This window comes from Desmodus rotundus, chromosome 9, assembly GCF_022682495.2.
Source record: "Desmodus rotundus isolate HL8 chromosome 9, HLdesRot8A.1, whole genome shotgun sequence".
Lineage (NCBI taxonomy): Eukaryota > Metazoa > Chordata > Mammalia > Chiroptera > Phyllostomidae > Desmodus > Desmodus rotundus.
In genome coordinates, this window is record NC_071395.1 from 35,571,975 (window position 1) to 35,597,630 (window position 25,656).

The window sequence follows — 25,656 nt, forward strand, 5'->3', positions numbered from 1 at the left end:
ACCACCTGGGCAGGCACGCACGGTGCTGAGCTTAGAAGAGTTCCGGGCTTGGTTTCAGGCTCTGAAATTCTCAATACTTGAGCAAGAGGTCCTGCGTCTTCATTTCGCACTGGACCCTGCACATTATGCAGCTGGTTCTGGGTGATGGAACCATTGTAAACTCTTCTTTCCTTTGGGAATATTGGCCACAGTGACAGAGGCTAATATCTTGTCCCAGTGGCAAAGTAGAGTTCACAAGTAACCGGGCATATGTGTTGGCAGACGGCAGAGGTGGGAGGGGATTACCGAAACTGCTGGAGATTTGCAGAAGAAGGGAAAGATGAGTTCAAGGCCTCTGGTGAGTCAGACTTAGCCTTGGACTGGAGGAAAGCAGAGGCAGAAAGCCAGTTGACGAGCAAGCGCCAACATCAGATCTGGTCTGGTGCCTAGTACTGAGCAAGCCCTGACGATCCAAACGGCTCTGGGACAGCCCGCAGGATCCGGCTCCAGCGCGCCCGCGGGGAGAGGCCGGGCAGCCTCCCCGACAGCCCACGCCAACGCCAGCGCGCGCGCACAGCTCCAACACGCGAGTAGGAGCCTCTGGCTGAGCACGACTGTGGGACAAAGGAGCCGAGTTAGCAGCCGGGTAGGCCGAGCGTCGCGGCCGCGGGGCGGGATCCGGGTTCCCTCCGCAGGGCTGGCGGTCAGGGGAGAGAGGGCCCTCCGCGATTCCTGCCAGCAGGCCGACCGAGGGTGGCGCAGGGAGGCACCGTGGGCCGCGGCACGTCCGCGCCTCCCTCCCGGCCTCGCGCCGGGGAGGGGCCTCGCTCTCCTCCTCCGCGCCCGGAGCTCTTGTCGGCCGCAGCCGGGCCTCGGGCGCAAGGCCGGGGGAGTGGACAGAGCCAGAGACGCCGCGCGGCGGTGGCGCGAGGCCTCCCGCCCCGGGGCAGGGCCCGGCTGGGCGGTGCGGGCGGCGCGCGAGGAGGCGGGCGAGCCCAGGAGCGGCTGCGCTGCTAGGGGGCGTCCCGGCCACAGTCGCCGCTGGGACGCGAGAGAACTGCCTCTTCTGCCCCCGCGGCGCGGGGAGGAGGGGGTGGGAGGGGAGGTGCAGAAACCAGTCCGAGCCAGATACCCCCCTTCCCTGTTCGCCTCGGCCTCTCAAATCTTCCTTCCTGAAGGCCCTTCAGGAAGCCTTCAAAACTTTTAAGAGGCGGCGTAGAGGAAATTTACCCGATTCAAAGCGCTGAGAAAGAAACTGAGAACGTTGGAGGCCGGTTCCAACCTCTGCCTGCCACCAAATAATCAAAGAAATAGGGGCTTACTGCATACACTGCGGCAAATACAAAAAACTGTAAATATTTAGACAAAAAAAGCACCAAAATTCCACCACCCACAAGCAAACACTCTGCATATTGCATTTTGCAATGTTGCTGTGCATATTTTTCTTTACCTAAGTGATAATTCTGTGCACATTATTCAGTACCTTGCTCTTCGAGCGTAGCGTCTTACAAACATTCCCCATGTCCTTGAACACATCGGAAATACGTGTAACGGTTCTATGATAACATCGTATAGCCGGACCAAAAATGTACAAATACTTTTAAAGTTCTTTGTTATTCATATTAGACTGTTCTTCAGAAACTCTGTATTTACTTTTTCAGTTGCGCCGGATGGCTGGCCAGTCCCACTGCGCCTGTGAACGTTGACGGGACACTGACACCGGCCTTGAGTAGGTAACCCCCCCTCTCCCTCCACGCACCAAACCTCTGCTCTGCCACCCTCCTTTCATTGCAAATGCAAAGAAAGATTCGTAGTTTTTTAGCCCTGGGCATTCAAACTATTGGGGATGCTGGCCTGTTCTTGTTTCTCCGTTGCCCCCACCACTTTCTATTCCTGCAAAGCTTAAGAACAGTGCCACCCAACTAGTATCTTAAAAGTGGAAGAGGATGCAGCCAGATGTTTCTCTTCTGGAACACTGCCCTCCCCTGCCACCGGGTGAGCCTCTGTCAGTGTGTGGTGGCCTCAGGCAGTGTGTTTCCTTAGGAGCCTCTGTCTGTAGTGGAGGCAGTGGCTCCCATGGGGCTAGGTCGGTAAGACCTCAAAGCGTAGGTGTTCAATAATTATTTCTGTTGAGAATCCCCTGCAGTAGCAATCTAAGTGCCTGTCCACAGATGAACGGATAAAGAAGATGTCACACTCACACACGCACACACACACAGGAATTATTATTCAGGCAGAGAAAGAAGGAATGCCTGCCATTTGTGGCAACATGAATGGACTGTGAGGACATCATGGTACGTGAGATGAGTCAGAGAAAGACAATACTATATGGTATCACTTATATGTGGAATCTTCAAAACGCCAAACTCGCAAAGGCAGAGAGCAAACTGGTGGTTACCGGTAGCTGGTGGGGAGTGAGGGAGTCGGGGAGGAGTTGTTCAAGGGTGCGGACCTGCAACTGGGAGACAAGGAAGTCCCGGACTTCTGATGCTCCGCGTAGTGACTATCGACAGTCATAGTGTATTATAGACATTGAGCTGGTTACATACAAGTTTAGATCTTAATCATTCCCACTTCACCAAGGGAATGGTAATTATGCCCGGCTGGTGGGGCTCAGTGGATTGTGTGCCGGCCTGTGAACCCAAGGGTCGCAAGTTCGACTCCCAGTCAGGGCACATGCCTGGGTTGCAGGCCAGGTCCGCAGTGGTGGATGTGTGAGAGGCAACCACACATTGATGTTTCTCTCCCTCTCTTTCTCCCTGCCTTCCTCTCTCTAAAGATAAATAAATAAAACCTTTTAAAAAAAGGAAGAAATGATAATTATATATAGTGATCGAGGTGCTCGCTAATGCTACAATGGCAATCATACTGCAATGTATAAATGTCAAATCAGCATGTACGTCTTAAACTTACACAATATTATATGTCAAATATATTTTAATTGAAGATCCCGTATAACTGGGACCTTAGAGAATGAAATGAATCAGAGAGAAAAGAAATACTCTGCATACAAATGACCTCACTGTCAGCCTCATCCCACAGAAGAAAGTAAATTTAAATGGCCAAGCACTATAGTAAAGGTAAATGCTAAATGCCAATAAGGGGGATGAGGGGGAGTGGGGGGTGGGGAGAGAAGCATCCCCTGGAAAACTAAGCACTTCTGCACTCAGGACTCTTGGACAAGTCACAGTCCTGGAAAAATTTAATCCCGAATCTGAGTGTCTGAAGGGGCTCTCAGGGACTGTCTGGGAGCATATGTCACAGCAGGCACTCTGCTGAGCACTGGCTTGCATGCTCTGGGTGTTTGGTCATAACCACCCTTTGAGGAAGGCGTGATTATGGCCCTCATTTTACCCATGAGGAAACTGGAGCTCAAAGCGGTCTAATTCCTTGATACTCTGTAAGGAGTAGCACCAGTTGCTTGCTTTCTCTTTTCCGCCTTTGCGACCCTGATGAGAAAGAGAAAGCAAATCCGATCTGCACTTTTTCTTACATTTTAAACCCTCGTGTGCTGTGTCAGCACAATCATAGCACAGCCCTGAGGGGATCAAAACACACAGCAGCAGCAACCTCTTTTCTCGTGTTTACTTCTGTTTGGCTGCAAGTTCATCATCTTGTAGTTTTTCACCCTATTCTCTCCATTAAGCTGGCCTGCTTCCCGAGCCCAGTAAATTCACCTCCCTTCCACTGCTGCACCTGGAGCCTCCTGTTTTGCCCTTGTCTTTGAAGTCAGTTATAGGAGCCCCCCCTCACCTGCGGGGGGTGTGTTCCAAGACCCGGGCGGAGGCCTGTAACTATGCAAAGCACCAAACATAGTACATACTATTTTTTCCCCTTGAAGTTGTACTTATAAATTAGGCACAGTAAGAGATTCACAACAATAACTAATGATAAAATAAAACCATTGTGAGTGGCTTTGGGGCTATTATTAAGTAAAATAAGGGTTACTTAAACACAAGCTCTGGGTTGCTTCAGTGGTCAGTCTGAGGACCCGGGACAGCCACTGAGTTACTGCCAGGAGGGCAGCATATACAGGGCAGAAAACACGCAGGTAACACACAGGGATGATTCCTGTCCCAAGCAGGATGGAGCAGGACGGTGCAAGATTTCATCATGCTCCTCAGAACAATGCACAATTTAAACTTATGAATTATTTCTAGAATTTCCCATTTAGTATTTACCGGAGTGGTCAGCTGTGGGTAACTGAAACCACAGGAAGCAAAGCCGCAGAAAAGGGGGGGATTACTGTATATACTGATGTTTACCTTGTGTCCCCCATTTGGGCCTCTGGCCTTGTGATGCTTTTGAAGACCACTTTAACTATTTTCCCAGGGCTGGCTTGTTTAATTCTTCTTTCCAGTCTCCTTAAGACCATTATTCATCATCTTCGTGTCACTAAGTCGCAAAGTGATTGCTTTTCAAGCTGTAAAGAGCACATCTATTGTGTAATCATCATGTTACAGAGGAGGTGCTCTGGTGTCCCCTCTAGTTGAGTCACCAAGGCTAGGATGCAGGTGTCCAGTGCTCTCTCCTGAGGCATCTGGCCACCGGCTGTTTCCTAGGCCCCAGGCTCCCCTGCTCTAGCATCACCCATAAGAACAGGTAACCCACCAATGCCTGAGACTGACCGGGGGCCTCTGCCTCTTCGATGCTCAGGTGGTTGCTTAGCGAATTCTTGGGCAATGTGGATTTTGCCTCTGTTAATTCTGCAAAATATCCTAATAAAATGTCTTTTTTGATGAGTTTGCTCTGGTTAGCATCTGACCCTTGGTAATTGGCAGGAAGAAGACATAAAGCAGGCATAAAGGAGTACCTTACAAAACTCCTACAGTATCTGGCAGAAGAAACAAGCTAAGCTCCTCCTGGCCCAAGTCTTCAAGCTTCCTTAGAGCTGGAAAAAGCTTTCTTTATTTTTTAATGATTTAAAATTTATTTCAAAACATAACCACAAACATATACCATATTCACCCCTTTACGATTCATCTTCAGGGGGTTTTTTACATAATATTGTTTGTGTTATATTTTTATGTAACTTATATATTGTTTTGATTCTGCAGTTTGCTTCCCTCCCCTTTTAAACATTATTAAATATATACAGAGAGATGCGGATATCAAAAGTGTCTAGTCTGATGAATTTTCTCTAACTGAACACACGCGGTTACTTGCACTCAAATCATGAAACATTTCCATCGCCCCAGAAGCCTCTTTGTATAGAGCTCTCTGCTGTTATTCTTTCTTCCCTCTTTGCAGAAATTTGTCTGATGTGAAGTGGGTTTTTATTTGATTTAAAGATGGCACATTCCCCAGCTTCCTAGCATGCAGAATGCTTGTAATAGAAGAAACAGTTCTTTTCTTCTCACACTTATGAGGCCAACTTAACATCAAGTGCATTAAAAACTTTGACTTCTTAGGAGAAAGCTTGGGGGTGGAGATATATATTTAAAGTTGGAAGAGATTTGGGAAAGGTGTTAGACCTCTCCAGTGGCAGATCTGGAACTGGAGCCCAGGCCTCCCAGTCACCCACCATTATTCCTTGCTTTGTTCATGTTATGAAAATAGCCACGGCTGAGAATGAAGAGGTACCAGAAGAGCTAAGTAATAAAACAGGAAATGAGGGTACCAGTATTTCCCCTTTTCCATTCTCCTGGGGGAGAATTCTGCTGCCCTCTGTTTGCTTCCTGAGTAGTCTCTGACAGGCGTCTTAATCCCATAGTTCCCAAAGTGTGTGCTGATGCACCACACAGTGCTGCAGAAAACTCACAGGGGCATCTCAGCAGATTTTAAAGTTTTGGAGGAAACACAGTGATACTTGACATCTGTCGCACGCAGCATGAGCTATTAATTAAAGGAAATCCACAGTTTCCTCATTAGATTGCATCACATTCCTTTTGATGACATCCTTCCTTTATGGAGTGGGTTGTGGGGTGGATGCTATGTTAAGAAGAAAATTGATGGGGGAAAGGAAACGAGGGTGGTTTTGGGCAATCTGCTTCCAGGGGTTGAGAAGTTGTATAGCGAGTGCCCCGCAAGTGCCCACATTTCATTAGGAAGTGATTGTACTTATTTAAGAATAAAACAAAAATATCAATCTTTTTCAAATTACGTGTACATTAGTTTTGCAAACCACCACTGAATTATTAGAACATAAATACTAATTAAATTGTTTAGCTCTAACTACTTGATAAATAGACTCATTAGTTCTTTTTCTTTTTTTTTTTTTTCTTTTTGGCCAAGGGTCTCTAAGCCTTTGCCTTAGGCGTAAAGTTAGGGGAGATCAAGTTCTTCAAGTTAAATCAGCAGCTCTAGTACTGTTTGTCAACTGGATGTTTGCTGGTAGACCAGAGTCTAGAATGATTTTATTTAAATAGGGAAACTAAGTCTTAGAACGTAACTCAATGGATGTTATCCAGTCTGGGCAGATCCAGGTCTTTTGGAGGCCTGAAGCTTATACAATTTGTTGGAACCCTCCTGAAGAACAGTAATGCACAAATAGAGATTCAGAACTGGGCAGAGGGCTTGCCAGGGCCCTGTGCAAATGAAGGGTTCTGAAGCTTAAGGTTCTTTAGCTTGGGAGCAAATCCACCTCTGGCCACCAGCTCCTAAGTGGTGGAAATGGAATTCAAACCCAGCTTTGTCTGTTCCTAAAGACACAAAATGGGAATTTCCTTTCCTAAAGACAAGAATAGAAAACCCAGGATGCCAAAGCCCTGGAAACGTGAGCCTAGCTGGGTCCCGGGTCCCTCCCTAAGAAGGAAACTGGGAGTGAGAACATCATACCTGTATCTTCTCATTAGGGAGCTGTGACAGCGGCCCAACTGGAAGATAAGATTTTCGTGGCAAAGCTGAGTTTGAATTCTGGCTCCACCACTTCCTAGCTCTGTGATCTGGGAAAGTTGCTCACCATCCTCGGGTGTTAGTGTGGCAACGATACCCACACCCCACAAAACTGTGTGGATTAAATGAGATATCACAGATGAAAGTGCCTGCTGGTCTACAGCAGGCACACAAACCCTGTTGATGTCTCTCCTTCCTCTGTTCCCACACAGAGGAAGGTATTTTATGGGTATTTGGAGATGAAATAAATATAGACAAGCTGGCTGGTAGAGGTTTCCTTTGTGTGTGGGTAAGTAAATGCACATATATGGCAAGCAACTGTCTAAAAAAGATGCAAATCAGACCAAGCTAGCAGATAGTTGCCTGGTATCTTGTCTTGGTTCAGTGCTTAGCTCAGTGTCTATTTTCAGGGGTTCCCCATTATCCAGAGACTAAATTCAAAACTCCTTATCCTGGTATTTGAAATTTTCCCAGATCTGACCTCAATTTAACCCTCTAACATTTCTTCCACTATGATCCAACTCAAACCTCTCTTCTAACCTAACTGGTTTCCTCGCTGACCCTTTAATATCCACCACGGCCTCAGTGGAAAGCCACATCCCCTGCCAGGAATTCTTTCTTCTTTCCACAGTCCTGAATCCCACCCATCCTTCAGGACCAGGTCAGGCCCTTTCTTGGCAGTGAGCATTTTCTGAGGGATTCCAGTCCCTGGGGATTCCTGTCCTCTCAACTCCTGCCACTCGTCCGGTTTGTACTGTGCATTCAGGTCTTAACCACACACTGCCTTATTTTGTTCTATAGCTTTTAGGGAGTTTGTTTTTCCTTTCAATTGCATGTAAGTTCAGTGTGGTGTCACGGAAATAATATCAGACCAAAAGCAGAGACTTGGCTTCTGTTTCTAACTTGCTATATAACCCCAAGCAAATAGCTTCCTTTAACTCAGAAGTGAGGGGTCTGGATATGGAAACACTAAGATTCCTTTTCTTAAAATTAGGACCCTCTTCACAAAACCCAGTTCAGTGATATACATACATAATTTCACTTAAAGAACATTCAAACATTTGTTAATCATGTATCCCCAAAGTACTAAGCTAGGTGCTCAAGGATGAATAAAGGGGTTTTAAAATAAAGTGGTTTTTTTTAAAACACAGGGCTTACTCTGAAGAAACTTAGGAGGGGGGATTTGTGGGATTTATTGAATGGGGTAAGGAATGGGGTCAGGAACTGGTGGAGTATTTGTCTGACAGTGTGTCTGGTAGATGCCTTTGTCTCCCACCCCCCACACTACTGTTTGGCCCGTGGCTGACTTCATTCTCTGAATCCGTTCTTTTCCCCTTTCCCAGCACCCCACCTTGCACAGCTTACAAGGGCAGAACTCAGAAGCTCCCTGCCTCTGTTCTCACTATGCCACACATCCTGTTTCCCTTGGCTTAAATGTCACCTATACTGCTCTCAACTTGGGGATGTCCCAGACATGGCTCTCCTGCCCTCTGCCCTTCTGGTTACTATCCGCTGGCACCTGAAGTCCGTCCTCCGAAGCTGAGCCTGGCCTGGTAGATTCATCTGGCTGCAACATATAATGGTAGGAAAGAGGGTTAGAACAGTAAGAAACCCAGCACAGTGACCAGCCCAGAGCGATTTCTTTGATGGCTTTATTCAATGTCAAGTGCTGTCCTAAACTCTACCTATATTAACTCATTTAATCCCCACGTCTCTATGCCATAGTCTCTATCATTATCCTCGATTTACAAATGTGGACCTGAAGGCAGAGAGAAGCCAAATGACTTGCCCAAGACAGCTAGTAGGTGGAGAGAAGGCTGGAACTCACAGAGTCTGACTGCACAGTCCCCTCCCAACCTCTAGATGAAACTGCCTCTCTTTCCTGGACTCTGTGAAGGTTTTCTGCCAGCTATGATCTGTTTCCTGGAGCTCCCTTGAGACGGGCCGAAGGTGATGGGCAGATACATTTTCCCTGGGGGAAAGATCTGGAAGGTGTTAACTGGATAACCCAGATCCAGACCGGAGCTACTGGTTTCAGGGTAGTCCACCCGGCCCTGAACTGCAGGAAGGGGTCTACAGAGAGAAGGCCCTGGCAACAGGAGGTCCGAGTTCCGCTCTTGGCTCTGATATAGGAAATCTTTCCACCTTTCCGAACCTCAAGTTTCCCCACCACTAAAGTACGAGAAAGGTTAAGGGAGTTGGGCTCGGTGAGCTCCCTGGGAACCTCTCACATTCCGGTAACGGAGCGGTAGGGGAGAGGTGTGGGAAGACCGTACAATACCGGTCTGTGTGTGCCGGAGGACGTCTCCGTGGGCGGAGGCAGGAAGGGGTGTGTTTATGCAGCGGGGGGCTAGCGACTGTGAAAGGTTCTGTGGAGCCGGCCAGGAAACTTCAGAGGCTCAGGCGAGTGGGACCTGGAGGATCTAGGGGCGAGTCGCGCGGCCCGCTGCGCGCGGAGGCTGCGCAGCAACACTGACAAAGTCATCTGGGGGCCTGGCGTAGCGCTCGCCTGGCACGGGGCCCGAGCGGGGCCCTCGCCGGTCCGGAGGAGGGGGGCGGGGCGAGGTGGGCCCCGCAGGCCGCGGCCCCGGGCGGGCTCCGGGGAGCTGGGGAGGTGAGGCCTCGGTCCGCCCTCCCCGCGGCCACCGCCCGCAGGGTCCGCGCAGGCTCCGCCCACAACACGAGTCACGTGTGCGCCACGCACCCTCCCTCGGCGCGGCTTGGGGAGCGCGGGCGGTGAAAGAGCGGTGTCCCAAGGGAGAAGGCTCTGGGGGCGAACTGGGGAGTGGGCACCCGACCGGGGCACCGCCAGGGCAATCGGATGCCTCCAGGGCTAAAGCAGGCGGCCAGGGCTGAGCGGGGCGGGGCCTGTCGTGAAGGGCGGGGCCTGTTGCTGGGGCTGGCGCAGGAAATGGGGAGGGGGGCGGGGCCTATCGGCTGCCTGTTTGGACAGCTTGTTTACTCCTGGCGGGGGAGCTTTAACCCGGAGGCGGGAGGGCGAGAGGGAAAACGCGGACTGGATCTGAGAACCGCTGGAACAGAAGTGGGGCGGAGGAGGGTTGAAGGAGGGGGTTGCAGCGGAGATGCCAAGGCCGCAGCGTTCCTGGAAGAATCCAGATGAAGACGCCCTGGATAGTTGTTTTTGTGGGGCTGTGTGTGTGTGTGTGTTTTAAATTTTCTAGCCTGTTTGGCGCTCCCTTCTCCTCCTGCCTCCACCCTGCGCGCGCGCACACACAAACACACACACTAGTTGGTGAGGGGTGTGCTTAAACGCAGCCCTTTCGGCCCTGAATTCCTTAATTCTAGAGTGCTTTCCCTGTAGGAGAGTGCAGTGCTGTGCGTACGTGCTCGCAGGGACCTCTGCCTTACGAAGTGGTTGTCTGTGTGCGTGTCGTCCCTCAGCGAGCTCTGTCACTTTTCTTAATCCAGGAAATGATTCAGTTGCAGTATCGTCATATATTTTGTGTGCCTGCGTGTGGCCGCAGTTACACAAATAAGTTAATTTTAGGGAAAAAGCATTCCAGTTTCTTGAGCTTCATTTTCTAACTTGTAGAGACAGAGCTTTCGTGCGTGTATTGGCATAAAAATAGAGGACGTGGGCACTGTTGCAATGCCTTCCTCAGCTAAGGCAGTTTTTCATTATCTGAAAAATCATCCGGTATCTAAAGAGATACTGTAACATACAGTTTAATATTGTCCTGGTAACTACCATGTAACCATTTTATGTGTGAGGAGCTGAGGATCAAAAAGGCACACTGGCTTGTCAGAAGTGACGCAGCCGGTCGAAGAGCACAGGGACACTAGTGAATCCCAAAAGGTGTCCTCCTCTCCCTCCCACCGTGTAGTGGACATTTGTAATTTTCTCTGTCTATTCATTGCTTTGGAACATCAGTCCTCTATTCCCTGTGGTTTTTATGTAGGTTCAAAGCCATAGAATGCCATCCCTCTGACAACAGTGGGCATTTTAAGGGCGGGCCTTTTAAAAAGAGTCAAGAGTCTCCCTGGAACTAATATATGAATACGAGAGAAAAAAATTGTTTTCTGCTGGTGTTGCTAAATTGGGATGTCAGAGTTGGTAGCTGCCAGCAATAGTTTTCCCAAGTGCATGAAGAAAGCTCTTTTTGGGGCGTTTGTGGGGAGCTTCTTTGAAGAAGGAAAGAATGGGACTAATAAGAAGGGGCAACAAAATGAGAGATTTAGAGCACAAACGCTGACGGCTTTGTTTAAACCTGGGTGCTGGCTGTGTCTGCGGCCAGTACACACTCCTGGGTTTCCCAGTTAAGTGAGCCAACAAATTCATTTTTTGCTTAAGCTACCATGAATTGAGTTCCTGTCACTTCTCTCCGAAGAGAGGCCAGACTAATAAGTTTGGAACAGTGTTATTTATGTATCCCTCAGAAAATAATGGAAGTTGGGCGCTGGCCACAGCTATCACTTAAGTGATCTAGTTCCCATGAGTCACACCACGTGTGAGTCCCACAGATAATGGGTAGACAGAAGAAAACACAATTTTTCCTCAATATCGTTGTGTGATAAACAGGACACAGTTCAGCAGACCCTCATTGGAAGCCAGGTAGATAACGTTTCACCTTGGGAGGCTGTGACCGTCTGAATCAGGAAGAGGATAAAAATTGAGGTTTTTGAGATGAGATTGTTAGAAAGTTTTTGGTGAAATGGTAAAGAGAGAGGGACCGATAACAATTCTCTCAGGTGGTTAGAGCTGAAGAATGGGAGGTGAGCGGTCACTTTTAAAGCAGCAGTTGGAAGGACAGGACATTGAACTAGAAGGAGCAGGGGCATTTGGAGCCACAGAATTTCAGAGACCGGTGGAGTCCCTGACAGATCACTCTTCTTCCTCCTGACCAATTCCAGTGACGGACAGCTGGGCAGGGCACCGAACAAAAGGTGGTCAGTGGTCCAAGGAGAGCAGCGTGGGACAAGCCTTCCCATCCTTTGTCAGCTATCTAAGAACTGGAGATAAAAGCATGGCGGCCCTGTGTGTGTTCCTCGGGAACTCACCGGAGAGACTGGGGCTGGTCTGATACTGTTGTCATGAGAAGAAAAACATATTTTAATGTGCACGGTACCCATGCCTTGCCACTCCCTGACGTCCAGGAGGAGGGTTCTTGGCTGCCTCAGTCCGCTGCTAGGTCTTTGGCAAAATTAAGAGACATAGTCAGGAGCAGGCCATATTTTTCCATTTGAGGAAGGAGGAGAGAGAGGGGAAGGAGGAGTCAGGAAGCAAGGAGAACAAGGTAAAGGACAGTGGAAAAGAGAAGCAGGAGAAAGGGAAAGAAACAGCTGTTGGTGGGGATTAGGATTTTGGAGACAGAAATATGGAAAGAGGATTTTGGGGAGCTTTATTGCGTGTGATGAGCTGAAAGTCCTCCTTGGCTTCCTCTTAAAGAGAATGTCAACAAAGACTGACATGATTTTAAAGGCGTTTTTTAATTGAATTTGGTTTTCTCCTGGATGTGTGACCCAGATGTCACAGGTCTGCCAGCAGCATTTGCAACCCCTTCCGCTCACTGAAGGTGCTGTAGCCTCTCACCTCCTGCACCTTTTCTGCGCAAAGGAGAAATAGTGACAATGATAACTTCACTTATCAAGTGGCAGGTGAGCGTGTTGGCGATGGGGCCAGTGGACGCTCGAGCTCACAATGGTGATGACTTTCCAGTCGTTTTGGCTGTTAGTGTTCCTGTCAAAGAAGCCTGGCAGCTTATTGGCTCATGAATGTTAAAGACTCTCTTCGGGGTGATTAGTTTGGCTTAGGAGGAAAGAAGAGAAATATCAGGAATAACAACCCAGAATGGTCTTGGAGTGGATAGAAATCTGGAGCCTGTGTATGGCAGACCTCTCACTCCCACATTCGGGTGCTAAGTTGACTGAAAACTCGGTTGCTAGCCATTTCTCTTGCCCTCAGGAATTAATTAAAGCTTCACAGGAGTGTTCTGATAGGCAATCAATTATACTGTCAGATGGAAAAGTTTGGCTTTTGGTGATTCAGCAGTTTCTAAGTGAGAATATTGTGAGACTGGCCGTGTCTAAAGCGAGTCCTGGGAAAACAGAGTGCTCCCAGGTGGAGCATACAAAAGGGTCATTGAACAGGATTTGATTAGTTCACATGGTTTGTACTCCAGTGTATTATATGGATTATCAAGGCAGGATGTGGCCTAATGCTGGGTGAATTGTGGGTTAAGAGAATAGTGTGGTGACTGGGTATACCGTAATTTGCCGTGTATGATGCGCACTTTGTTGCCCAAATTTCTGAGGGAAAAATAAGGATGCGCATTATACATGGGTAGTACTAATTCTGTGTTTATATAAATGTTTTTAATTCTTTTATTTATGCTTATACATTAAAAGCGTAACTCTTGAAAGCAATAATGATATCTGTATGCAAAATAATACCCTGGAATACGATAATCGGCTTTTATAAAAATAAAAAATTGAATTAAGGAATTAAAAGGAAAGGAAGGAAGGAAAATATCACTGGTATATGTCAGTGGCTGGTGTCTTATAAACTGGTGGTGTGAAGTTGATTACCCCACTGGGAGGAGAGGGGGCCAGCCTGTGACAAGGGAAACTGTGCCGACAACAAATACAAGCAGAAGTCTGACACAACTAGGGAGCAGTACCTGCCCTTCAGTTCGGAGGAGCCAGAAATTGTCATAAAATGATGGGTGGCATTTAAAATGCTTTTAGAAAAAGGCTTTTATATTTGGGGTTTTGTTTGATTGGCGTATAGACATTTAAAACATCTTTTCACTTTGTTTGTCAAGAAGCCATTCAGTTGATCAGCCCCAATCCTAAGCAGCGGTTGGCTGGCACATATAATGGGGGTGCGGCCCTGGGGAACTTGTCTGTTTCCCGGTGCTCGATGGTGCTGCCATTCCACAGTCTGTCCCTTGGGTGCAAGTTGACCCGTGCCCACTGCTGCCGTGGTCAAGTACTGCCGTATTCCCCACGGCCACTCCCTCTGCTAGGGAGCGCCCGTATCGCAGATAAACAGGGGCTGGGTCATTCTGGATGAGCTGGGTGGTCTGGGTGTGTGGCAGGCACACCCGCCTTGGGCAGCAGTTGGTTCTGCAGAAGAATAAAGAACAATGGCAGAATGCTCATGTGGGCTAGCGAGCAAAACGGAGTGTGTAGTGGATGAAGATGAACAGCTGGACAAAAGTAAAACTGGTAAGTTCACTAGAGAGAAGGTCACCAGCCCCTTCTCTGGGGGGTTACGGGATCTCACTCCCATGGGAGGGAACGTAAGAATACAAACTGTTAGAGCAAAGTCAGGTGACAAAAAACCCAGGGCAGAAAAGCAATAGGTATGTGTTGATTGGGACCCAAGGAATTAAAATAGGGGATGGCATGGGTGGGCATTCACAGTGTACACACTTCTGCCAATTCTTTGCTTCCCACTGGTGGCTTTGCCTTTGCTTGATGTCTCCCCCTCCCTTTTGGTAGCCCCCATCTGTTTTCTAGTAACCTGCAGCTGAAATGACTTCAGGCTCCCCCAACCCACCTTTGGGGGTATAACTCTGTCCTCTTTTTATTTTCACAGTCTGTGTTCTTGTCGTGTTCCATTGTATTTAATAATGTTTATCTCTTAAACAGCATTGTGTTCTCTCCCTTAAGGGTCCAGCAAGCTGACTGCTTCAGTCCATTTTAAGGACTTTCCATGAGGAGACTTTTTATAGAGACTAGAATGTGGAAACCTAATGGAGAAGGGCTCCCAGCTAGACTGGGAGCCGCTCCCACCGGATTTGTTGAGTTGAGCTAAATGGATGTCTTCCCCACGTGGTATTTTCAGTACCTGGTATGCTTCAGAGTGAGAGTCATGTCTAGATAGTCCTAAGCTTGTGCGGGAATTCCTTCCTTGGCCTTCCACTCCCCTGGTCTCAGTTACTAGCCCCTCCCCTGGGGCACTGTGTAGGGTGAGGCTGGAGTTGGTCCATTATCAAAATGGTGCTGCTCTGGATTTAATCTTCCTGCCTTGAACAGTGAGATAAACATACTTTTAATCTCCATTTTTTATGTGCTCACTAGAAAGCAGACAGGGTTGTTCCAGAGTGGATTTCCTGTGTCATAGAAATCACAGATGCATAAAAGGAAAAACCAGATGTGCGCAGAGAGCCTGCCTGGATTTACACATTCTTTCGTCCCCAGAGTCATAGGGCTCCATGGTCTATGTTCCTAAAACCAGCTCATTTTTTCCTCTTTTGGATATCTACGCTTGCTCACATTCAGAGTTTCAGAGCTAGGAGGAAGTAGGCACAGCTCTGGGTGTTTATGCTCTGGGGTGTATCTCTGAATATCTTCACACATGCGGGGGCTTGTTTGCTTGAAAGTGTGGCTGTGCAGATCTAAGCAAGCTACTCCAGGGATACCCTTAAACTTTGAACAACTTACTTGCAATCTATCAATCCTTTCTGTTCCGTGAAATGCAAAGCCTTACCTTCTCCAGGAAAGCCTTACAGATTGAGTAGATCAGAGAGAGAGATTCCAGTTGCCCCAGGCATATCTGCAAACTACTTTCTCTTAGAATTCCTGAATCTTGTGCCTTCTAAAGTGAAAATGCTTACAAGTGGTGCTGGGCCTGTTTTTGTCCACCAGGATACATTGTAATTTTTCTCCATCAAAAGAAAAAGTATGCTACAAATGCAAAATTATCAGTATTAGTCTTTTCATCTGAAACTCATAGTCTGTTCTGTGGTATAGGAGCTGTATTTGGCGCTGTGTGTCGTACAGGTTATGTAGATCCCCAGTCTAAGTGGGCGAGGAGCGTTGCAGCCAACAGTTAGGCAGCTGGTATCTCACTGAAGGAGAGCTAAATTCTGGAGGGATTATTCGGATGAAAGCCGTGGATAGATACCTAGTTCAGGGGGAACTTCTTGGTAGTCTAAGCAGACCCTTGATTCATTATTTCTTGAATGCCTGCTGATTGCTAGAATGCCCACTAGTGTTCTAGCAGCTATGGACACAACAGTAAACAAAAATATAGACTCTATTTGTGAACTTAGAGCTGAGTGGATGGAGACAGGTTGTCAGTGGTAATAAGTGCTAAGAAGAAAAATAAAGCAGGGACTAGGGCAATGCTATAGCAAGGGAATTTCTTTTTTATAAAGGATCCGTTTGAGCCCTGGCTGGTGTGGCTCAGTGGATTGAGTGTTGGACTGCAAACTGAAAGGCCACTGGTTCGATTTCTGGTCCGGGTACATGCCGGGTTGTGGGCCAGGTCCCCTATCGAGGGTCTGCAAGAGGCAACCAGTTGATGTTTCACTCCCTCTCTTTCTCCCTCCCTTCCCTCTCTCTAAAAAAGGATGCATTTGAACAGGGACCTGAATCAAACGATGGAGCTAATTATGTGGATAGCGGAGGAAGATCATTCCAGTCCAAAGGAATAGCCTTGGAAAGACTGAGTTGGAAGTCTGTCCAAGGACCAGCAAGGGGGCCAGTGTGGTTGATGCTGTGTAAGCCAGGGAAGAGTGTTGGGCAGTGGGGCCAGAGAACTGACTGGTGGCAAGGCTATGCAGGGTCTTATGATGAGGGCAGTGGGAAGTGATTTAAGGTTTTGAGCAGAGTAGTGATATGATGTGACTTAGGTTTTACAAGGATCACTCTGGCTGCCATGGTGTTGACTAGCGTATAGGGAGGCAACAAAAACAGCAGGGAGACCAGTTAGGAGCCTACTGTGGAAGTCTAGGGCAGAGAGATAGTGGTCTGGCTAAGGAAGTAGTGCAGGAAATGGAGGGACGTAACTGGATTCTGGATATATTTCATCGATAGAACCAACAGGATTTTCTGATGCATTGGATGTAAAGTAAGAGGAAAAAGAAAGGAATTAAGATGACTCCAAATTTTTGTTTGTCTATGTGCCTGGTTTTTGAGCAACTAGAAAAATGGAATTGGCATTTATGGAGATGAGGAGAAGCAGCGTTTGGAGGGAAGTCAAAGGTCTGGTTTTGGACCTGGTGCATTTGAGATCTGATTAGATCTCTATCAGATCTCCAGTGCACTCCATCCAAGTGGAGGTGTCAAGTAGGTAATTGGTGACAAGAATCTGGAGGTCAGGAAGCCAGGTCAGGTATAAAACGAGACTCTGGTGGAACCTGAGGACTCAGTTCATTCCTTGGGCCTCACCCTATTGTAAATAAATGCCTAAAAAGTCTCCATCAGCCCCAGAAGCCACTGAGTGTCGGAGGAATGCTGTAAACTGATTACTTGGACCATGGATAGAATAGCTCTACTCAGTTCCCGGGGTCCAAGTAACAATTATTATTAACCAGTGTTTATAGTGCCAACTCTATGTCAGGCACTGTGCCAATGTTGGGTATCCAATGGGGAACAAGACATGCTCATTGTCTTCATAGAATGTTTATCCTGGGTGGGGTGGGGGGAGTTGGAACAAGAGAATGGTGATTTCAGTACAGTGCAACAGGGGCAAGTGTGGGTTCTGTCGGGCATGAGGGAGAGGCACCCAGTGCAATCCTGGAGGACAGAAAAAGTGCAGTCTAAGCTGACTCCTGAAGAATGAGTAGGGCCATGGCCAGGTCGTTCAGTTGGTTGGAGTGTCATCCCATACACCAAAAGAGTGCAGGTCTGATCCCTGGTCAGGGCACATACTGCGGTTGTGTGTTCGATCCCCAGTCGGGTGCACACGGGAGGCAACCAGTTGATGTTTCTTTCTTATACTGATGTTTGTGTTTGTTCTCTCCCCCCCTCTCTCTTTCTAAAATCAATAGACATATCCTTGGGTTAGGATTTAAAAAAGAAAAGAATGAGTAGAGGTATACAGCTAAAGAGGTGAGAGAGGGGTGGAGAGTGTTCTAGGCAGAGAAAAGAGCATGTATCAAGCAAAGAAAAAGTCTGCAAGCAAAGGACAAAAGTTCAGGTTAGCATTTCTGGAGTGCAGAGTGAATGAATGGGGTAGAGACAGAGGGGCTAGTAGTGGCTGGAGAAGTAATCAGGAGCCACACCATGAAGGATCCTAATGAGCAATGCTGGGACTTTGTTATAACAAAAGCCACAGGAAGCAGTTACATTCTAAGCAGAGGAAAGGGGTTAGTTGTACAGAGTGCGTTAGAGGGGGGCAAACCTGGGAGCAGTGTCATCGGGGGGTAGGGGATAGTGACAATTTCACACTCGTGCTGCACCTTTAAGCACGTCCATGTAATATGAGACAGGGCCTGGGTCTGCTTTGCTTAACCTCAAGCTAAGGGGAGATGCTCTCCAAGAAGCTAATTACTTTGATGGAAGAAAGGCACAAGGTGCCTACATTTTAATAGGGAGGAAGGCAGGTGAAGCACAGTTCTAGGATGGGCCAGCTTCCAGGAAGGGTAAGCTGTAGTCGTGGGGGGTTGAGGGGCCAAGTCTGGAAACCAACAAGTTAACAATCTTTCTAAGTACATCTTGCTTTTTGTAATATGTATGCCGTGCAGTGTGTGTTTAGGACAGAGCCTGTCTTCTGTGTGAAGGCGCTGAGTGCTGGGTGTGTGTTTGGGAATGGATATTTGCGGTGGGAAGTTCCCTCTGAGTCCGTGCTAATGTGCACAACTCTGGAATGCATGCCGTGCAAGTACGTACCTGCAGCAAAAAGGGAGAGACATGCACCCTGAGCTGCAGGGAACGCGTGCCTTTTGACGGCCTGCATCTCACGACACAGCCTCAGACAGAACAAGCTATGGCTTCTGCTCAAATCTAGAGACTTTCGGTTCGCTTTGCACACAGCGGGCCCTCACATATTTGTCGAATGAATGACTGTTTCACTTTTATTAAAACTCAATTGTTTTTGGAAATTTATAGGTTTGGTTACAAGTTTGAATTAGACATTCTAAGAAAAACAAACCCACAGCCAGGCACCAACATCCACGTACAAATCTAACAGTTTAAATTCTGTCATGAAGTGTACAGCTAGCTTGAGTCCTAGCTCGTGTGAAAAACTTTTTCTATTTAATTTCATTCGGCAAACGTTTACCGAACACTTCAGCCTCATAGGCAGTACTGGACTGTTGCTGGGGGAACCCGTTGCCCTCTCTTCTGAGCCACCTGAATCTGGGTGCTGCAATTAAGCTTAATTACCTGCTATCTTGTATTATTCCTTAATTGTTGCATGTGCATTAATCCATTTCCAACTAGGTTGTATGTTCCTTGGGGGCAGAGAATGTATCATAAACTTCAGGATAGGTGAGGGACTTAGCAGAGAATATGAGAACACTTCCTTCCTTACGGGGAAGTGAGTAAATACCTGCTGTTTGAGGAAAAAGGAAAACAAGACCATAAAGTTATTTATGACCTGTAGTGATACATAATATATAAGATACCTTAAGAGAAAGGGAGCGTGCATTGTTGATTGACAAAAATATTCCTTTAATGATAAAATGTAAAATTCAAGTCTGCACCTTCATATTAAGGGGAGGGTTTGGGTATTAATATAATTGCTGCGATCCTCTGAATGCCTTCATTCTTGATGTTCTTTTCAAGGCAAAAAAGAATGTTTCCTAGTTTGCTCTCGTTTTTGTTTTATGTGTGGCCGTTAATAACTGTGAGTTTGCTGTCATTTTTACTGTTCCTATTTTTGATCTTCTTTTTCTTAGGTAACTCCCTTTAACATTTCATATAATAAGGGCTTGGTGATGATGAGCTTCTTTAACTTGACCTTATCTGAGAGGGAGTGGGAGGGGGAGAGGGGGGTAAAGGTACAGAGAATAAGTAGCATAGATGATAGGTGGAAAATAGACAGGGGGAGGGTAAAAATAGTGTAGGAAATGTAGAAGCCAAAGAACTTAGAAGTATGACCCATGGACATGAACTGTGGGGGTGGAATGTGGGAGGGAGGGGGTGGGCAGAATGGAGTGGAGTGGGGGGGGGAAATGGGACAACTGTAATAGCATAATCAATAAATATATTTAAAAAAAAAGAATGTTTCCTTGAGGAAGAGAGTTAAAAGGCAGAATTTTCCTATAGCTGGATTTCTCCACAGTGGCATGATTGACATTTTAGACCTGGTCCTTCTTTGTAGTGTGTGTGTGTGGGGGGGGGGGGTAGGGAGGCGGCAGAGCACTGTCCTGGGCACTGCAGGATGTTAACTACCATTGTGAGCCTATATTTATTTGATGCTGGTAGCAACCCCCAGTTTCATAACAATCCAAACTGTCTTCATTTTTGAGAAAGGTTCCTCAAAAAATTAAAAATACCTTATGACCCTGCAACTCCACTTCTGGTTATTTATCTGAAGGAATCCAAAATGCTAATTCAAAAAGACATATGCAGCTCTATATTCATTGCAGCATTATTTGCAATAACCAAGATATGGAAACAACTCAAGTGCCCATCAACAGACAAGTGGGTAGAGAAGATGTGGTGCGTACATACCATGGAACGTTTCTCCGTCATTCAGCATAAAAAGAATGGAATCGTGCCATTTGTGACAACATGGATGGTCCTAGAGGGTATTATGCTGTGCGAGATAAGTCAGAAGAAGACAAACACCACACGATTTTACTTACACATGGGATCTAAAGAACAAAATAAACAAACACAACAGAAACAGACTCAGAGATACAGAGGGCTGCCAGAGGGGAGGGGCGTTGGGGAGCCGGATGAAAAAGGCGGAGGGATTAATAAGGGCAAATCGGCAGTTACAAAGTAGTGGAAGGGCTGTAAAGTACAGCACAGAGAATATAATCAATAATGTAATAACTATGCATGGTGCTAAGTACTACAATTATGGGGATCACTTCATAAGTCATGTGATTCTCTAACCACTGCAGTACACCTGAAACTATTTAAAAGTGATACTGAATATCAAACATAATTGAAAAAAGTGGATATGAGGCAAATTTGTGGATATACACAAATTAAAGTATTTCAAAAACATTGACAAAAATGTGTCCACACATTGCCCTCAGTTGAGAACCAATGTCCTCTAGGAATTTTGGTTCTATTTGGAAATTTTTCTTATTTAACCAATGGTGGGAAATAGGGGAAGGAAAATAATATTTATTGCTTCTTTGTTCTGAGCAAGGAGCTATATACCTCCTTTCTTTTTTAAAAAATTTCATCCTACAAATTAAGAAGCTGAGGTTCAGGGAGATAAAAGAACCCGCTGAAGCTCACAAAGCTTGTTCAGCAGTTTAATCAGGATTGCAGGCCGGGCTTGTCTGACGGGCAAAGCCTTTAGGCCTTTCCAGCACACTCCCCACCGCCTCTCTGCAAGAAAAACAGCGTACCTCACGTTGAAGGCTAACTGCACGTTCAACAAGTATGCCCCAAAATACTTAAAAACTTTTTGGTGGAGGCAATTATTACTCTCCTAGTCATTAACAGCTATTTAAATATGAATATACAGGCCCACACATATAGACACTGGGGCCCTGCATTACCGTTGTGCCTCTGGTCTTATCTCTGAAAAACATAGAGCAACACAATGGAACAGTTTCAATTCTCCTTGTTACAAATTATACAAAAGCCAGAGCCTAACGGTGCCAAAAGCAACTGGTCTTGTTTACACAGGGCTGAAAGCTAATAGTTAACTTTCTCCCACTCCAGAAAAAGTAAATAACGCCTCACTATACAACTACAACGAGTAAAATCGAGTAAAATGACATAAAATGGAGAAGAAAACATTAAATCAAAAGAAAAAATGGAAAGGTTGGTTCTAATGCTCCTCCCTCTCTTTCCAGCCTTCGCTCGCGCCCCGGGCGGGTCCCAGCTGCGAGGCCTGGGTCGCTATCGCTCCCGCCAAGCCCCGTCGGTGGTGCCTGGGGTTTTCTGGCTTCCTTTCCCGCCTTGGGGCAGGGCGGCCTCTCTCGGGGAAGCCTGTCCCAGAGCCAGGCCTGAAAAACAACTGCAAGAAACTTTGGCTCAGTTGGCGGTTCAGTGCAAAAAGGCACTCAAGTTTGATTCGGGGCTGCAGCCACGGGTTCCGATTTTGGGGGGAGTTTGGGGGGTGGGTCATAACTCGGTCAGATTCAAGGGCGCATGTGCGCGAGGAGTCGCTCGGTAACTTATTGAGCGCCCACTGTCTACAAGCGGCCCGGGGGTGTGCATCCAGGCGTGCGGTGGGTGTGCTGGGAGGGCACTGGCGCGCGTGGCCGGCGAGAGGCGCGCAGGCAGCGGGCGCGCGCGGAGCCGGGGGCTGGGGGGCGGGGTAAGGGGGTGGGGGGCCGTGGGAGGGCGGCGGGGGGGTGTGTCCCAAAGTCTAGCTCTTTCACTCGCTGGTTGGCGCGCTCCTCCGCTCCCTTCCTGGGCGGGAATCCGGGCCGGGTTGTGGCCGCGGCCGCGTACGTGAGCGCAGTGTCCCGGAGAGGGAGGGCAGGCAGGCCGGCCAGGTGGGCGCGAACGGAGCCTCGGCGGGCGGGCTGCCGGAGCGGAGCCGGGCGGTGGGCTGCGCCGGGTGGGTGGGCAGGGGCGGCGGCAGCTGCAGCCCGGACTCGAGCTGAGCTGTCCAAGCCGGAGCTGCCCGGCCCGCGCTGCTGTTGGCGGGGCGAGGTGAGCTGCTCGGGGACCTCGCGTCGCTGCAGCGGGGGGACGGGGGCGGCCCGGAACTTCCCACGCTCCGCACGCCTGCGGGGGCCGGGTCGGCGGCCTGAGGGCCCAGGAGGCCGGCGCGCGGGGGCAATGGCGAGTCGGGGCGCGGGGACGCTGCGGCAGTGCCCGCGCTGGCTGGGTGGGGGTGGCCGTCCGCTTTCCCGTGTAACGCCTTGTTTATCTCGCTAGCCGCCGGCGCTCGGCAAGGCACCCCCTCCCCAACTTTGAACGGTGTGTCCAGAGTCGTCTCTCCGACGGAGATTGACCTGCCCCCTCCCTGACCCTTTCCGGCTGGGCCGCCAGCCCAGCCCTCTCGGCGCCCCGCGCGTTCCTGCCCACTCTACCGAGCGAGCGAGTGCCGGGCTCCGGGACGCGCGGCGCGACACACCCTCCACCGCGGGGGCCGGCCCCCACCCTTTCTGTCCTCTTCTGTCCACCCCCACTTCCGCGCCGCTTAACCCTGCCTCTCCTCACTGGTGGCCCCTGGCCCGCCTGGGAGCTGGCACTGTGGGCATGTGGGTGCCTCGTGGGGGCCTGGATGGCGAGTGTGTCCTGTGCAAACAATTTCAAAGGTAGCATTTCCACCTCCTGCCTTGGAGTTTAGGGCGCAGCACCTTCACTTTAGGGTTGACTGAGAAATCTGAAGAAGCCCACCTGCCAGGCAGTGAGGGGGTGCCGCTGCCTCCTTGATTTCAGGCAGCTGTGGCCAATTCCTGGTGGCTTTGGAGCACTTCCACCAGGCAGGCACGGTGCCAGGCTGCCGGGCGCAATGGATACCTGTAGGCCACCACTATGTTCTTTACACTCCTCTTTCCAGAAAAGTCTGTCTGCTGTAGTTTGCCTGAAAGTGAGTGATCAACAGACACTGAAGGTCTTTTTTTTGACACTCTCCTAAGGTGTTTTGTAAACAGAGGTGTGGGCCTCAGGGAACTTGAAACACAAGGAAACAGAGCAATTCAGTTCAACTGCACAGGTACTTTTGAGGGGCCGCTGCGTTCTCAGCACCGCACCAGGCTCTCTAGAAGGTGATAGGAGGCACACGAATCTAAGGCCTTGGAGAGCCTGCTGACCAGGTGGAAGTGATTTCAGAGCTCAAGTTCAAATTAATGTGTTATGGCTGCGTAAATTACTGTAAGAGCTGCGGATGGGGGAATATCAAAGGAAAGGTTAGAGTTGGGGAATGGATTTACAGTACTAAGTTCTGAAATAAGTTATGCACTGGAGAATAACTCACTGGCGAAGGCCCAAAGGCAGAGAGGAAGAAGTAACAGGTGTGAGAGGTTGCAAAGGGACGACTACCAGAGGAGAGGAGTTTCAAACAAACAGTGACCTAAGTGAGGGAGGGTATAAAAGATACCTGAGATGATGGCCTCTAGGATTTATAATCTCCTGGAGGAGACGGGAGGACCTGGGCAGGTGAGGTAAAACTCAAAATAGGGCACAATTAACCTAAAATGCAGCAACCAGAATAGGTGCTCTTGGAGTTCAGAGAAGGGAGCATGGGCAGAAGTCACAGGACGATATTTCTGGAGGATGAGACCCTTGAGATGGGCCATGAGGTGCGAATGAATGTGGCTTTCCCGCGACAAGGAGCTGGCCTTGGCCAGGCCAGGGACCATTGCCTGAACAGTAGTGGATAAAGATGGAGAGGAGCAGTGGTTGAGACTGTGGAAGTCCTAGAAAGCCAGACTGGGAAATTGCACTTTACCCCGTGTGTACTGGGGAGGCATTAAAGTTTGGGAGGCAGGGGGTGACATGGTGAAAGGGTATTGGAAAGGTTTTAAAACGAAATGCTAGGGGACAACACAGCCACGTACAGTGGTGGAGTGCCCACGGTTTGGACTGGGGTAACTGGAAATGGAAAAGAGGGTGAGTTTTAGAAACATTACTGTTGCAATAATCTGTTGACAGGGGCAGGGTGAAGGAAAGAGATGAATGGAAATTAATTCCTTGTGGAAATTGATTACACGCCAGGGCCTTGGAGCTGCTATAGTCAGTAACTCGAGAAATCGGAAATGTGTGTTTTGGAGAGAAGTAATTGACACTCAGCCTGCAGAGAAGTTTTTATTTGCCAACATAATACAAACATAGCTGTCTAGCAAGAAATTGTGACTCTGAGATTGAGGGGAAACCAGGGTGTGTAGTGTGGGAAAGGCTGCCAAAGCTGGGAGAAGGAAGGCACTCCTGAGATAAATGGGGTATCTTCTTGGTCATAGGGAGTCAGTAGAGGATGCTAGTGAGGGTCTGAATTGCCTTTCAGATGACATCACCTGGACGTGAACCTGCACTTGGCACAACAGCTCTGGGAAACTGAGGCTCCAAGGAGAATGGGCCACTTATTCTTCTAACCATGAGGGTGATTGAAGGGGAGTAGAATGGAATTTGGTAAAAACATAAATTGTTGGGTTTTGAAATGAGCTGAGTCCAAAATCTCTGGATTTGCTCTCTGCTGAGACCTTCAGGCTAGTGCTGGTGTCCCATTCATGGGTGAGAGTAAGATCATCCAAAGGAGCAAGGTGGAAATTATGCGCTTGGGGATACTGCCTTTCCCAGGGCCGGGTCAGCCCTAGCCTGAACCACTGCCAGTTCTTAGGAAGCCAGCAACCTGCTGGCAGAGCTTTTTCTGGAGCTCTGAATTCTGCTTGCTTGTTGCAAGGGTGACTTAGGGTGATTTGCTGAACAAATTCTCCAAACCTCCACTTGCAACATTTGAGGACTGGTGAATTTGAAGGGTGATTGCAGAAAGTTGCAGAATGAGTGGAGAATGTATTTGCAGTTCCTCCGCCCCTTACTCTGAGAGGCAGGATGGGTGAACCAGCAGGGAAGCTGACTTGCATAGGGAGAGGTGTCCCTCAGATACTTTTTCTTTATAGGGAATACATGATGGTCAAAAAAAAATTGCATGGAGCAGATGTTGAGCTAATTTACTCTTTATAGAGCAGTGTTTTCTGCCCTGCTTTGACCATGACCTACATTAAGAAATAAGATTTATATCACGGCCTAGTATACTCAATCATGTATGTAAAAATCTAATTTAAGGTCATGAAGTACTGCTTTCCTTGGCCTCATGCAATCTCTTCTGATACTTTCTATTCTATTGCTTTTTATTTAAAACTGTCTCCCAGTAAACTGGCTTAACCACTCTGTAAAAGGTCCTAACCCACAGTTTGAAAAACACAGAGTTTTCACATCTTGTAAGTATTTATTAAGCTGCTCACGTGCAGAGCAACCCCTACCGCTGCTGGACATGGAAGGAAGCATGAGGAAGAGACTGAAAGTTGACAGGCGAGTTGGAGAGTTAAGATATACCCGATT

General features: G+C 48.2%; 1 protein-coding gene across 6 annotated transcripts in view; it reads left to right on the plus strand.

Moving 5' to 3' along the window:
• Positions 1 to 367: 367 nt before the first annotated feature.
• The window catches only part of ZNF395 (zinc finger protein 395), a 62,760-nt gene continuing 37,471 nt past the window's right edge, over positions 368 to 25,656 (plus strand). The window contains exons 1-2 of one of the 6 annotated variants that reach the window (XM_045202372.3): positions 368 to 625; positions 1,641 to 1,708. The gene's annotated coding sequence lies outside the window, so the exon portion shown is untranslated. The other 5 variants (XM_024568982.4, XM_053910653.2, XM_053910651.1 and 2 more) reach the window with 5 other exon arrangements.